The sequence below is a fragment of the Trachypithecus francoisi genome, unplaced genomic scaffold, assembly GCF_009764315.1.
Source record: "Trachypithecus francoisi isolate TF-2019V2 unplaced genomic scaffold, Tfra_2.0 Lachesis_group0, whole genome shotgun sequence".
Classification (NCBI taxonomy): Eukaryota; Metazoa; Chordata; class Mammalia; order Primates; family Cercopithecidae; genus Trachypithecus; species Trachypithecus francoisi.
In genome coordinates this window covers 126,991,033-127,003,815 of record NW_022681453.1, presented here as the reverse complement: position 1 = coordinate 127,003,815, position 12,783 = coordinate 126,991,033, and the positions used below count along the sequence as shown (strand labels likewise).

General features: G+C 38.3%; 1 protein-coding gene across 1 annotated transcript in view; it reads left to right on the top strand.

Annotated features, from left to right (window-relative positions):
- The window catches only part of PEX5L (peroxisomal biogenesis factor 5 like), a 184,636-nt gene that overhangs the window by 37,595 nt on the left and 134,258 nt on the right, over window positions 1-12,783 (top strand). The gene's annotated exons all lie outside the window — the stretch shown is intronic.

The following is a 12,783-nucleotide window of genomic DNA, read 5'->3' as shown; positions in this document are numbered from 1 at the left end:
CCCATGTTATTATAAATTATTCAAAAGTTTCATTTTTGTGACTACAGTAGCATGTTTCATGCTGTAAGTTAGGACTCGAGTAAGTCTGCACCTCTGCCCCATGCCACTACACTGCATGCAACTCTTTTTTTTAAAATTATTGTATAATAAAAAGATCATACAGGCCTTTGTAAGCTTGGTTTCACTTCTGGGTTTATTCATGGCCAAGTTATTTCTGCCAAAATCAGGTCCTTTGCTATCCAAAATGCTTTAATATTGACATTTGAACATTTATAACAGGGAGGCACATAAACACAGTGACTCTCTAATTTATGATATGGAGCTAGTAGAAAGAAAATGCTTTTTAAAATACATTAATTCAATCAAATGCTGCCACATAAGGAAATCAATATTTTTGAGATGATAGTTTCCAAACAATTAGAGTATTAGTATTGAGCCCTTTGTGTGTTCAGCAAAAACCCGAACAAGGAGAGTAATAAATGGCATAGGGAATACAAATTGATATTAGATTCATACTAATATTTTCTGGTTAGATAATGTTTATTTGCTTCATGTTGCATCAATGGAAATAAAGTGGAGAGAGTATAGACTTTGAAAACAGTAACTGAATTCAACTTCCAGGTTTGCCATTCAGTAATTTCATTTTTTACTAGGCAAGTTGTTTAACCTCTGAGACTCAGAGACCTCATCCACAAAATAAGGTTCACAGTGTCCACCTTATCATGTCACTTGTGCTAAGGATTAATTGAAACAATGTGCATGAAGGTTCTTAGTGCATGGTACATAACAGAGGCTTCATAAATGCTAGTTCTCACTACCATTTCTTTTCCCTAAATAGCCTGGTTTACTCAACAGACATTTAGCTTAATCCCTGGTTCAGTACACACAATCTTTCCAATCTTCCTTCCATATATATACATAGATCTTGCCATATCCACTTGTGCAGAAATGTGCTATATGTAAATGCAAATTTTACTCTATGAAAATACATATAAGATATCCTCCAGAGTAGCAGCTATTCATATGCATGAATTGTATGCCAACCTGCTTGATCTGGATAGAGTTGGTGCAGGTTGGACGTAACAGCAAGCTGGCCAGAGCATTTGCTCTGCTCATCAATCACCAAGCCAAATTCGGCAGATCTGCCTGGCTTGTCAGAGAGGATATCCCTTTCTTCCTTTGTGTCCCATTGGGCCTTTCGGATAGTCCTAGAACAACCTTCCCAGCTAGAGGAGTGTTCTCCTGCCATCGGGCATGTCAGAGTGGGTCAAAATTCAAACATAGGGAACAGACTGCAATCTAAAGCAGTGCTACTCAAGATGGTCCTAAGACCAGCAGATCAACACCACCTAGAAGCAAATTTGGGGACTCTGCAAAGGTCTCCTGAATCAGAATCTCTGAGGGTGAGGCTCTTCAGGTGAGCCTGGTGCTTGCAAAATTTTAATTTAAAGTGAAACTTCATTCATCCAACAAATGTTAATGGAGCTCCTGCCTCTCTCCCCATCGCTTACTTGTCACCAAAAACACTGGCCTCCTTGCTGAACCTTGAAACAGGAGGAGGATGAAGAGGAAAGACTTTTGATGTAACTACACAGAATGGTTAAAATTCCATTTATATTTCATCAGTGTTTCTAGTTCCTTGTATTTCATCAGTGTTTCTAGTTCCAATTTTCAGACTAGTTTCCAATTTATTTTAGAATTTTTAAAATTCAGTTAAAGTGCTTGCTGTTTAGCGATAGAAATTTCACTGGTATTGAAATTAGTTTTCTCAAAAAAAAGAGAATTGTATATTGCTCCATTATCTCCAGTCACTTTCTCTAGGACAAGCTTCCCCAGAAAATACCAGCATTAGCAGCATGAGCTGGTGCTGTGGGTGATAGCTTTGGCACAGAAGGCACATGTGCACATAGCACTTATGCAGCAGGTGGCCATAATCATTTCCATGACTGGCTGTCGATTTCCTGGTAACAAGAGTCGCTTGGGTACATGGGCAGGACAAACACACATGGTCCAGAACAGCCGTCAGTGCTAAAAACAATTCAAGACATACGTGGATCAAAGTCAGGGGTCATTCATTATGTTAACTGAAATAGGCCAGGTGCAGAAAGGCAAATACCATGTGATCTCACTTACATGTGGAATCTAAAAAAGTTGAACTCATAGAAGCAGAGAGCAGGATGGTGGTTACCAGAGGCTGGGGGTGGGGGCCGGGAGGAGTTGGGGATATGTTGGTCAGAGGATACAAAATTTCAGTTATTCAGGAGATCAAGAGATCTATTGTACACCATGAGGACTATAGTTACAACAATGTATTGTATTCTCAAAAATCTCTAAGAGAGTAGATTTTTAAGTGTTCTAACCACAAAAATGCTAATATATGAGGTAATGCATGTGTTAACTAGCTTAATGAAGCTATTCCACAATGCATGCATATTTTAGAACATCATATTTTACATGATAAATATATGCAATTTTTGTCAATTTGAATAATTAATTTTTTAAAGTCTAGGGTCATGAATTACTTCATCAAAGGTATCTTTAAAAAAGTTAAGAACATGAATAGAACTTAAATTAACTTTTATTTTTCTAATTTTAAATTAAGAATCAAATCTAATAATATTTGAAATCCTCTCTCTCATGCTTTTGAAATGTCATAAATGCATTTGCCTGGTATTCATCCCTTAGAATATCATAAAGCAGAATTTGGCAATACCAAAACATTATTTACCTTTATTTTGTTTAAAACATGAAGATAGATCTTTTGTGGGGAGGTAGGGTTGTTTTGTTTGGGGTTTTTCTGGTCTAATTTTAAAGCTTATCCCTCCTCATATATGCAACTCAAGCAAACGTAAACAGCAAAATAAAAAGCAGCTCAAATTCATCCTAGGTAATTGCTGTCAATATTTTGAAAGGCATTCTTGAATATGTCTCTTTATAATCACACACACACACACACACACACGCACACACACACACAACTTTATATAAAAAGGACTATACTATACCTGAGGTTTTGAACCCTATTTTTCCCCTGCTCGCTATGTCCTGGAGATCTTCCAGTCTCCGTAAATATAAATATAATTTGTCTTTTTAAATAGCTGCATAATGTTTTGTTTACTGGGTTATCATAATGTATATGATATGTTACCTATTTATAGAAAAGTATGTTGCTTCTATTTTTTTGGTTTTTTGTTTTGTTTTGTTTTGTTTTTTTGAGACGGAGTCTCGCTCTGTCGCCCAGGCTGGAGTGCAGTGGCCGGATCTCAGCTCACTGCAAGCTCCGCCTTCCGGGTTTACGCCATTCTCCTGCCTCAGCCTCCCGCGTAGCTGGGACTACAGGCGCCCGCCACCTCGCCCGGCTAGTTTTTTGTATTTTTTAGTAGAGACGGGGTTTCACCGTGTTAGCCAGGATGATCTCGATCTCGTGACCTCGTGATTCACCCGTCTCGGCCTCCCAAAGTGCTGGGATTACAGGCTTGAGCCTCCGCACCTGGCCGCTTCTAGTTTTTATGACTCTAAATAAGATTAGGATAAACATATCCTTGTACATGGAAATCTTTGCACATTTCTAATTTTATCACTAATAGAAATAACTAGCAGTGAAATTAGTGATAGAAGGCCATATGCATTTAGAAGTTTGGTTCCATCGGCAAACTGCCCTCCAAAAACACTGTCACACTTTTTAATCTTTGCCAATCTGATAGACAAAACATTGTGTCTCATTTTTATTTCTATTTCTTTCATTATAAATGAAGTTAAAGAAAATTTAGTTTAGATACATGTGAACTTAACTGATCATCTCAGGAACCCTGTGGTTAACACTGGAGTTAATTGGGCTGTGCTATATCTAATGAATTTTTCATTTATAAGCTTGGAAACGTTGCATCTTTGAACCTCTTTAGAAAAAAAATTATAGCAAGTTTCTCTTAAATGAAACAGATAAGAATAATTTAAATACATCAGAACATACGGCTTCAGGCATCTTGTCATTTTTCTAAGATATTTAAAATCTTGAAAAAAGTATTTGGGAAAAAGTCAAACTTTCCAATGTGATTCTATCATTATAAATAATTGCCAAAAGCTATTTCAAAAGCCGACTGTGAAGAGATTAAAAGTCAGGAAACCTGGGCTCTCTGTTCCAAGTCTGCCCCCAACCAACTCAGTGACCTTATGAAATGGACTTCACCTCTGTGGTCTTCAGTTTCCTCCTCCAAAAAGAATGGAAGGGATTGAATAGATGTCCTCTGAGGCCTTTTCCACCTGAGATGTGATGATGATCTTCATTCTCAGGACAGTAGCTTTGCCAGGTCTGTAATTGACAGAGGTCCCAATCCTGCCACCAATTCAACTCTAGCCCGCTGTCTTGAACATGACAATAGACACTCAGCTTAAATCTTGGTCAAATGCAACGATTCCATTTTTTATTTGAAAAACATTTAATAATCTAGACAAGTTGGAGAAATGTAACCTTTATTTCTGTATGTGAGTGGGTTTGTGTGTGTGTGTGTGTGTGTGTCTTTTTCAATTTATTCATTTCTTAAACATTTGTTAGGTATCTACTGTCTTATAGGCTACTGCGGGAAATACAAGGCTGAACAAGACAAATATTTCCTTCCTCAGGGAACTCAGTATCTAGTGGAGAAATGGACAAATAAGCAAACAGGGATTGTCGGAAAGAAAACTGTGCTTAAATAATACCATTTCTTTCTCAAAATTTACATTTGTATGAGATGGCATTTTCCTTTACCTCCATGTTGCTGCAGAGATAAAGATGATGAAAGGTTTAAGCAAGCATAAAATGTCTTTCAAAAAAGCCCCAAATATTTGGACCTCTTTTCGAGTAAAATTATCCACTTTGAATGACAGATCCTAACAGTTCCTATTATTTTAACTGCTCAAATATGATTTCAACAACTAGGAAAGGATGAGGCATATTTAAAGCCCAATCTTAGTAAATTAGAGAAAGACCAGATATAATACAGGACAAGTCTCAGGGGTAGTGCCAATCAATAAGAGACTCCTGTGGGTAGGCAAAGCAGCATATTTATGGAGCACCACAAACTTCAGGTGTGCTGACACCAATGGCCAGTTTCATGGATTCCAGCATGTGGGCAGAGACCAGCATTGCAGAAGCCAGACTGGGTGATATCAGCATCCCAAGAAGTTAGAATTTTGCAACTGGAAGTTATTCTATATATAACAGGAGTACAGTAACTAATCTAGGATTAAACTGAACATTAAGCCTCTGGAAAGGAAGTTAGACACTGTCTACAGAAAAACAATGTGGTGTACAAAGCAGTCGATAACAGAAAACAAAAGTCAAAAGAGAAACACAGTTTTATGACCTAGTGCAGTTATTCTCAAACTTCCGCATGCATCAAAATCACCAAAGCTCATGTTGCTAGACTCCCACATCTAGAATGTCTGATTCAGTAGTTTTGGGTAGGGCCAAAGAATTTGTTTTTAAAAAGGTTCCTAGGTGATACTGATGCTTCTGGTCCAGGAACCACACTTTGAAAAATACTTACAGAACAGACCAAGAACTTACTCAGGCTTGGCAACTCAGACATAAAAACCTTGTTTTCAAAATTGGGAGTGTGAAATGAAGGAGAATATGTGGAAGCCTGTGGTTTTAAACCCAGCTGTGTCCTGTCTAATAAACAACAAGAGAACCAGAAAGAGCGAGATAGGTCTACACAGGTCACCGGGACAGATTTTAAAAACATGGGTGGGGACAGAGTGACTGACACTGGAGATGTGATTGGTTTGGGAAAAGATGTCATGGGAATTGAAGGTTATCTATGATCTCAGTTTTAGGGTGCAGGAAGAGGCAGGGGCAGGGGTGTTAGGCAGGAACTGGTCTTAACGTCCACAAGGACTCATCATCATCTCTCTGAACCAGGGGCGTTTGCTGAATGCAAACACGTGCCTGTTCTTTGTGTATACTTAAAGAGTAGTTCTATATCTAAATTCTGCTCCAAACTATAAGGTTTGATCCTATGAAGTTACCAGTATTTAGCACCTTCTGACTTACCAAAAAAAAAAATGGCAACTTCACAAGATGCAACCTAATACAATATGAACTGTAAAATAAATGTAATATAGAATATGAACTGAAAATAAATGCAAAATTCTTTATACTTAGCTCTCCTCTTTTGTCAAATAAATTTTAAATGAGGAATCAATTTTTAGGTTTTCTATATTTAGATTTAAGTACTTTGAGGATTTTTCCATCGCAGATTTTCCATCCTTGAAACAACTTGCACAGAATTGACTCTGATCTGCTGCCCCCTGCTGTCAGCTAGGGAAGCAACCTGATTTTTAACTGTTGAGGAGGCTAGAGCTAATCCTTTAGACAAAAAAGAAAATCAGGGTTTCTAAACATGTTACTTAGGATTATCCCTTGTTTGGGGTAATCCTTGCCAGTACTTTTCCCCATTCGAAGACTATTGAGACTTGATGGGGTAAGTCATTATCATGTGAGCCCTACTGGCCTGACATGTTTCCCTTTTTGGATATAACTTAACAGTTAGAAAAGGATAGAATTGCAGCTGGACTCTCAGTAACTCACACTAATGACAGGGACAGCTATTTACAAATTTCAGTCATCAGACTAAGGAGAATGTATAGAAAGGTAATGGCATGGAGGGGCTTCAAGCCTGGATCTTGATGATTTTGCTGGAGAGAACTCTTCCAGGATTTAATTGCCTTCCACAAAAACTGGGGCTTGTGCTCCAGTATTTTTGTTCTTTATGTGATAAAACGGAATGAGTATAAGCCAGCTCTAGGTCTTCGCCCTCAATTTTTCTCTGTCATATCAAAAGGGACTGCTGGGTTTTTATAAGAACCACTGAGTTTTAGATCTAACACAGAACTGTGCTGCCAGTGGTAACTGATGGTTGCTTGCAGGAAATGACAGAAAATGCTTAAAATTCAATCCAGAATCAATTGGAGAGTTGAGATTGTAACTCAGATACACAACTGTTTAAATGCTGTCCCCTCACTACCCATCACTTGTTGTAAATGGTTTTTAAAGGCCCCTCTACACGTTGTTCGAAGCTTGAGCTGGGAAGGAAGGGTGTGTGTTCCCAAGAGGCCCTAGCACTGTCTCAGTCCCCACCCTCAGCCATTTGTGAATGGCTCTTTGTCTCCTGGAACCTCCTGCAAAGGGGTGGGTACAGGTGTTCCCAGTTGGGTCACAGGCTGAAAATGTTGAGAATGGCTATTCTGAATTATGGTTGTAATTTAATCCAGCAAATATTATTGAGCTTCTCTCTGTAATAAAGTAGGCTCTGGTGACGCAGGAGCATAAAGCCCACCCAAAGGCTCACAATCTGGCTTCCTATAAGTGCGAACAAACTGGTTTTACTCAACTATTACTGAAGTAAAGAGAATTGTTAGCAAATGCTAAACAATTATATGAAAAGAACAGGCAGATAGTCCCTGGACCCACTGATCAACCTTAACATAAATAAAAGTGGGGAAACAAGACCTGTGCATTCAAATGCATTGCCTGAATTGGGATGTGCTGGAAGCTTAACATACAGAGTGACTTTCAAAGATTTAGTCCCAGAAATATACACTTCATTAATAATATTGTATGATCACATGTTGAAATGATAATTTTTTGATATGTTGGGTTAAATAAACTATTACAATAAAAAAGAAAATTATTGGCTAAAACGTCCCCCATTTAAACTGCAAACTAGTGTGCTAGTGACATGAGCATTTGCTACAGTTTACACTATTTCTCACCATATGAAAACCAAAATCTTTAACTTAGCTCACAAGGCTACACAAACGATGCCGAAGGGCAGGTTTTGTTTTTTTAATATCCAATTCCTTGCAGATTGATGATTTTCTAAAGACAATAACAATTAATTTTTCAAATAAACGAAATTTAAAAAGTCACACAAAATGCAAGCCCAATTTTATTGTCAGTTTAACAAACATAAAATTACTTTGTGAAATGGCTATAAAAATTTCTACAATGTAGACTTCCAATTTTTATACTCGCCTCATCCCCAACAGGGTAGCAAACAGTTCACGGTCCATATACCACTCTTTGAGTGACACAGGCTAGCCCCTGCCTACCTCTCCCTATCCCTCTCTGCAGGCAGCCACACTAGCCTGTTTCCCTTCTTAGAACATGCCACTCCCCTTACACTGGCAGGACTCCCAACCCCTCTTTGCCTAGTTAATCAGAACCATCTTTCAGATCTCAAGCCACAAGCCTCTGTCTTTACCCTGACAGGCTAGACCCTGTCTGTGCTCCACTGTACCATGTGCTTCTCTTTATCACACGTTTCACCATTTGGAGGAACCTGACTCCTTCACTAAGCTGTGGGCTTACAGTGATGGTATCAGTCTTGCTCACCAATGATCCCAAATGCCTAGGACATACTACATGCTCAATAAATACTTGTTTAATTAATAGATAATTAAAATATAATTTGAGCTCACAAAATTCAAACTTTCATTTTGTAACTGAGAAAACTAACCTACAGAGAGTTTAAGCAATTTGCTTAAAATTTCCAAGGGTATATATATTCAAAACTAAGACCCAGATCTGCATAAGTCCACGGCATTACTTTTTTCCTAAACACACTAAAATGGGGCATTACCCAGAAATTATAAAAATCGTTTTGGATGGTGGCCATTTCTATGAGTTGAACCCATTTCCAAAATTATCCAGAAAGTGTATACAGTTAAACAATATATTATTTTGTATCTACTCATTCATTTCACAGATATTTGTTGAACACCTACCATGTGGCAGGCATTACTCTAAATGTGAATGTGGCAGTTGTGTAGAAAGCCCAGGGTTTCCTAAACAGCCTCATTCTAGTGGGAGAGACAACAGCAAACACAGAAAAAGACCCATAGTTGGTGATAAGTCCTTTGCACAGAATTAGCACAAGATAAAGGGATAGAGGGACTTTGAACAGAATTAGCACAAGATAAAGCGAAGGAGGGACTATTTTGGATGATGTAATCAGCAGGCCCATCTGAGGAGGTGATGCTTGAATTGAGACCCGAATATGAAAAGTGGTCGAGGAGTTCTGGTGGAAGGCAGAAGGGACAGCAACTGCAAAGCTTTGAGGTGGGAACAAGCCTTAGTAAGTTCCAAGAACAGCAAATGTGGCTGGGCAGGAGGGGGTTCTGACTCCAGGATGAATGAGGAAGTAGGATCCAATCTTGGCTGGCTGGTCCGAGGGCACTGATGTAATCTGATTTGGCTTTTCCTCTGGTTGTTAAGGAGAGCACTGTGGGCTCAGATGGAAACAGGCCAGCAGCAAGAGGAGTCCAGGTGAGAGATGAGAGTAGGGTAGCAGCAGTGGTGGTAGCGAGAAGTGGTCGCATTCAAGATTTGTTGACTCTGCTGATGGATTGGATATTGCAGGTGAGGAAAAAAGAGAACTTGGGATACTTGCGAGGCTTTTTGACTTGAGCAATTGAGTGAATATTAGTGCCAAAAACAGAAATATTGGAAGACTCAGGAGAAACATTTGGAGGAGGGAGACTGGTTTTAAATCAAGAGTAAAGTCGTGTGCGGAGTAAATAGCACACAGTGTAGACCACAGAGAGAAAACAATTTTCAATATGGTCCATCAGAAACTTTGTGATGCTGACATTTTCTCTAATAATTTTACCTGTGCTTATATGTTGTGATATATTAAGTATGTGAATAAGAAGATTTGGGCAGAGTATTAGACAGGATAATTAAATCAAATAATTGAAATATTAATACTTTTTTAGAATATTGGTATCATTTTTGTTTGTTTTGCCTAATATCAAGTTAATTTTCCTAAATTTACAGATAGCGAGTTAAAACTGTTCCTTGTTAATATGTAGCACTATTTACAAAACTATTTATTACAGCAATGATTCTAGTGTCAAAATAGGAAGTAATCTAAATTGTCATCAATAAAGTAAATATATTCTTATAACCGAATATTGTTATGCAGATACAATGAAAATAAATTTTTTATGCACTGATATTGGAAAATCTTTAAGATGTATCCAGTAATAAAGGCAAAGTATACAATAATTGGTACAGTATGTTACCTCTTGTCATTAGAAGGGTAGGAAAATAAAAATATGTATACAATCTGTGTTCACTTGCATGAACATAAAGAAACTCTGGAAGGACACATAAAAAAACTAATCACAGTGTTTATTTACGGACAGGGCATGATGGATGGGTGAGCTAGGTAGATGGGGAATACGGGTGTGAGGAAGATTTTCTACTAGATGCCTTTTTAAAATTTTTGAACGATATCAATGTAACACCTATTCAAAAAAATTAAATTAAGAAAAATAACATTAGGCAGAGTTTAAAGAATGACCAGAATTATTATTGAAAACACACTGTGCTGCCAATAGAAACTTTTTAAGCAAGGCACTTCCACTGGCCTCTGAGCAGCCTCCCTGGGAAAGGGAAGATGAGCTTCTGATGTAAACTCTTTCCTCCTTTGGACTTTCTAATTCTTACCTCTCAGATTCTGCACTCAGCCTTCCAACGTGGGTAAGAAAGAGAGCTGAAATGTCTAGAATCTAATATGAAAGGGATAAATAAATGATCTTATTATATTTGCTTGATTGTTTTCTTCTTACTTTGCCAAGTTAAGTGCTTTGCAGTACTTTTTTTAGAATTCATTTACTCAAAAAAATTATCTCTTAGGTGAACATGCTGCTCTGTTCCCTAAAATATAAAAATTAATTTAGTTTCTGTTGACTCTCTTGATACTTTTTTTTTTTTTTTGTATTTTTTTTTTTTTTTTTAGTAGAGACGGGGTTTCACCGTGTTCACCAGGATGGTCTCGAACTCCTGACCTCGTGATCCGCCCGTCTCGGCCTCCCAAAGTGCTGGGATTACAGGCTTGAGCCACCGCGCCCGACCGATACTTTTAAGATATAGGGAGGCAAGGAAATGCCATCCTTTTTGCAGGTGGGTGTATTGCCATGGCCCTAAGAGATTATTAGGACCATAGAAATGCAGGTAAGTATATTTCCGCGGTCCTGGCCTGAAATGGCTCAGGGCTTAATAAGAATAGCACATGCAATTTGCCAGTTTAGAAGGTGAAATCCACTTGCATCCATTGCCTTTCTGGGTAATAAGGATCAAATTTCACTTTTAGAAAAGACAGCTTGTCTCTCTTCTTACAGTGAGTGTTTACCGTGGTAAGAGTATGAAGTAAATTATTTCAGCTTTGCGTTTAGGTTTAAAAACATGCTTTCACTCGTTTATTCATTCCAAAAACATCAATCCTCTCTCAGGGACTAGACGTTGATGATAGGAGCGAGGGAGACATGAAGATGACTCGGCTTTGGGCCCCGTCCCAAGAAGGTGGCATCTAGCTGGGGAGTAATGGCATGGCCATAAATAACACAGTACATGGCAGAGATGATCAGTGTCTTAGGAAAGGTTCAGATAAAGAGCTCTAAGGAGACAGGTATCAGCTGACTTGGCAAAGCAACAAAATCTTATCTCGAGTCCCAGGCAAAGGTCACAGATGTGGTCGAGGTCAAACCTATCCCCGATAGTGAAGCCTGAAAACCTAGTCTGAGAGCGGCTTTTTAACCCAGTGTGGCAGCTGAAGGATATCTCTTGATTATATATCTTAGTTTTGAGGTTTTTCTAAGTCTTCAAAGTACATTGCTCGCTCTGATGCCTGAGTAGGTTTTGATATTCACTGCCGACATAAACATGATTTCACCTTAGAAATAAATTTAGTTCCGTTTTTTCCTGCAAGTAAACAAGGTCAGTAACTCCCGTTAGTCCAGTTGCATAGATGAAAATTGGCTAAAACTTCATTTAAAATAACCGCTAATACTTTTTAAACACTTACTATGCTTACTTTATAAGCATTGCTTCATGTAGTTCTTACATCAGACTTAGAAGTTAAACAGTTATTACTGTGCTCATATTACAGATGAGAAAATAGAGACATAAAGAAATTATCTATAGTCATACTACTACTAAGTGGGAGAGCTAGGAGTTCAGTTTTGATCTGTGTGATTTCAGATTCATGATCTTAAGCCTTATGCCAGTGATTTTCAAACGTTAGCATGTATAGAATCACTTGAAGGGGTTATTGAAACACAGCTTGATAGCTTCACCCCGAGTTTCTAATTTAATGGTTTGAGAGTGGGCTACAAGAATGTGCATTTCTAACAAGTTCCCCTGTAATACTGATGCTGAGGCTGCTGATGCAGGAGCTGCACTTTGAGAAATCCTGCACTCTGCTACACTTCTACCAGTGGTAGTTTCCCCAGTGTTCTTTGGAGGAACTGGAACCCAATCTCACTGGATAAATATTTATGCCAATTCTCCCTTTATTGGAATAATCAAGAATTCACTAGAGATCTTTGAACAGACTCACAGAGATTTAAAGCAAATATTCAAAATATTAAAATTCCCAGTTAAATAATTCATTTTCTATGAAATGAATATGGAATTCTTTTTCATTAAGGGCAAGGCTGATCATTCTACATGAATTATGAAGATTTTTAAATTAGTTGAATAACATTCTGATCACAGCTTATAATAGTTGCAGTGCATATTTTGTCCTTCAAACAGACATATGATATGAGAATTAAGAAAAGGGCCAGGCGTGGTGGCTCACAGCTGTAATCCCAACACTTTGGGGGGCCAAGGTGGGCAGATCACTTGAGACCAGGAGTTCGAGACCAGCCTGGTCAACATGGTGAGACCCCGTCTCTACTAAAAATATAAACAATTAGCCAGGCATGGTGGCATGTGCCTGTAATCCCAGCTAC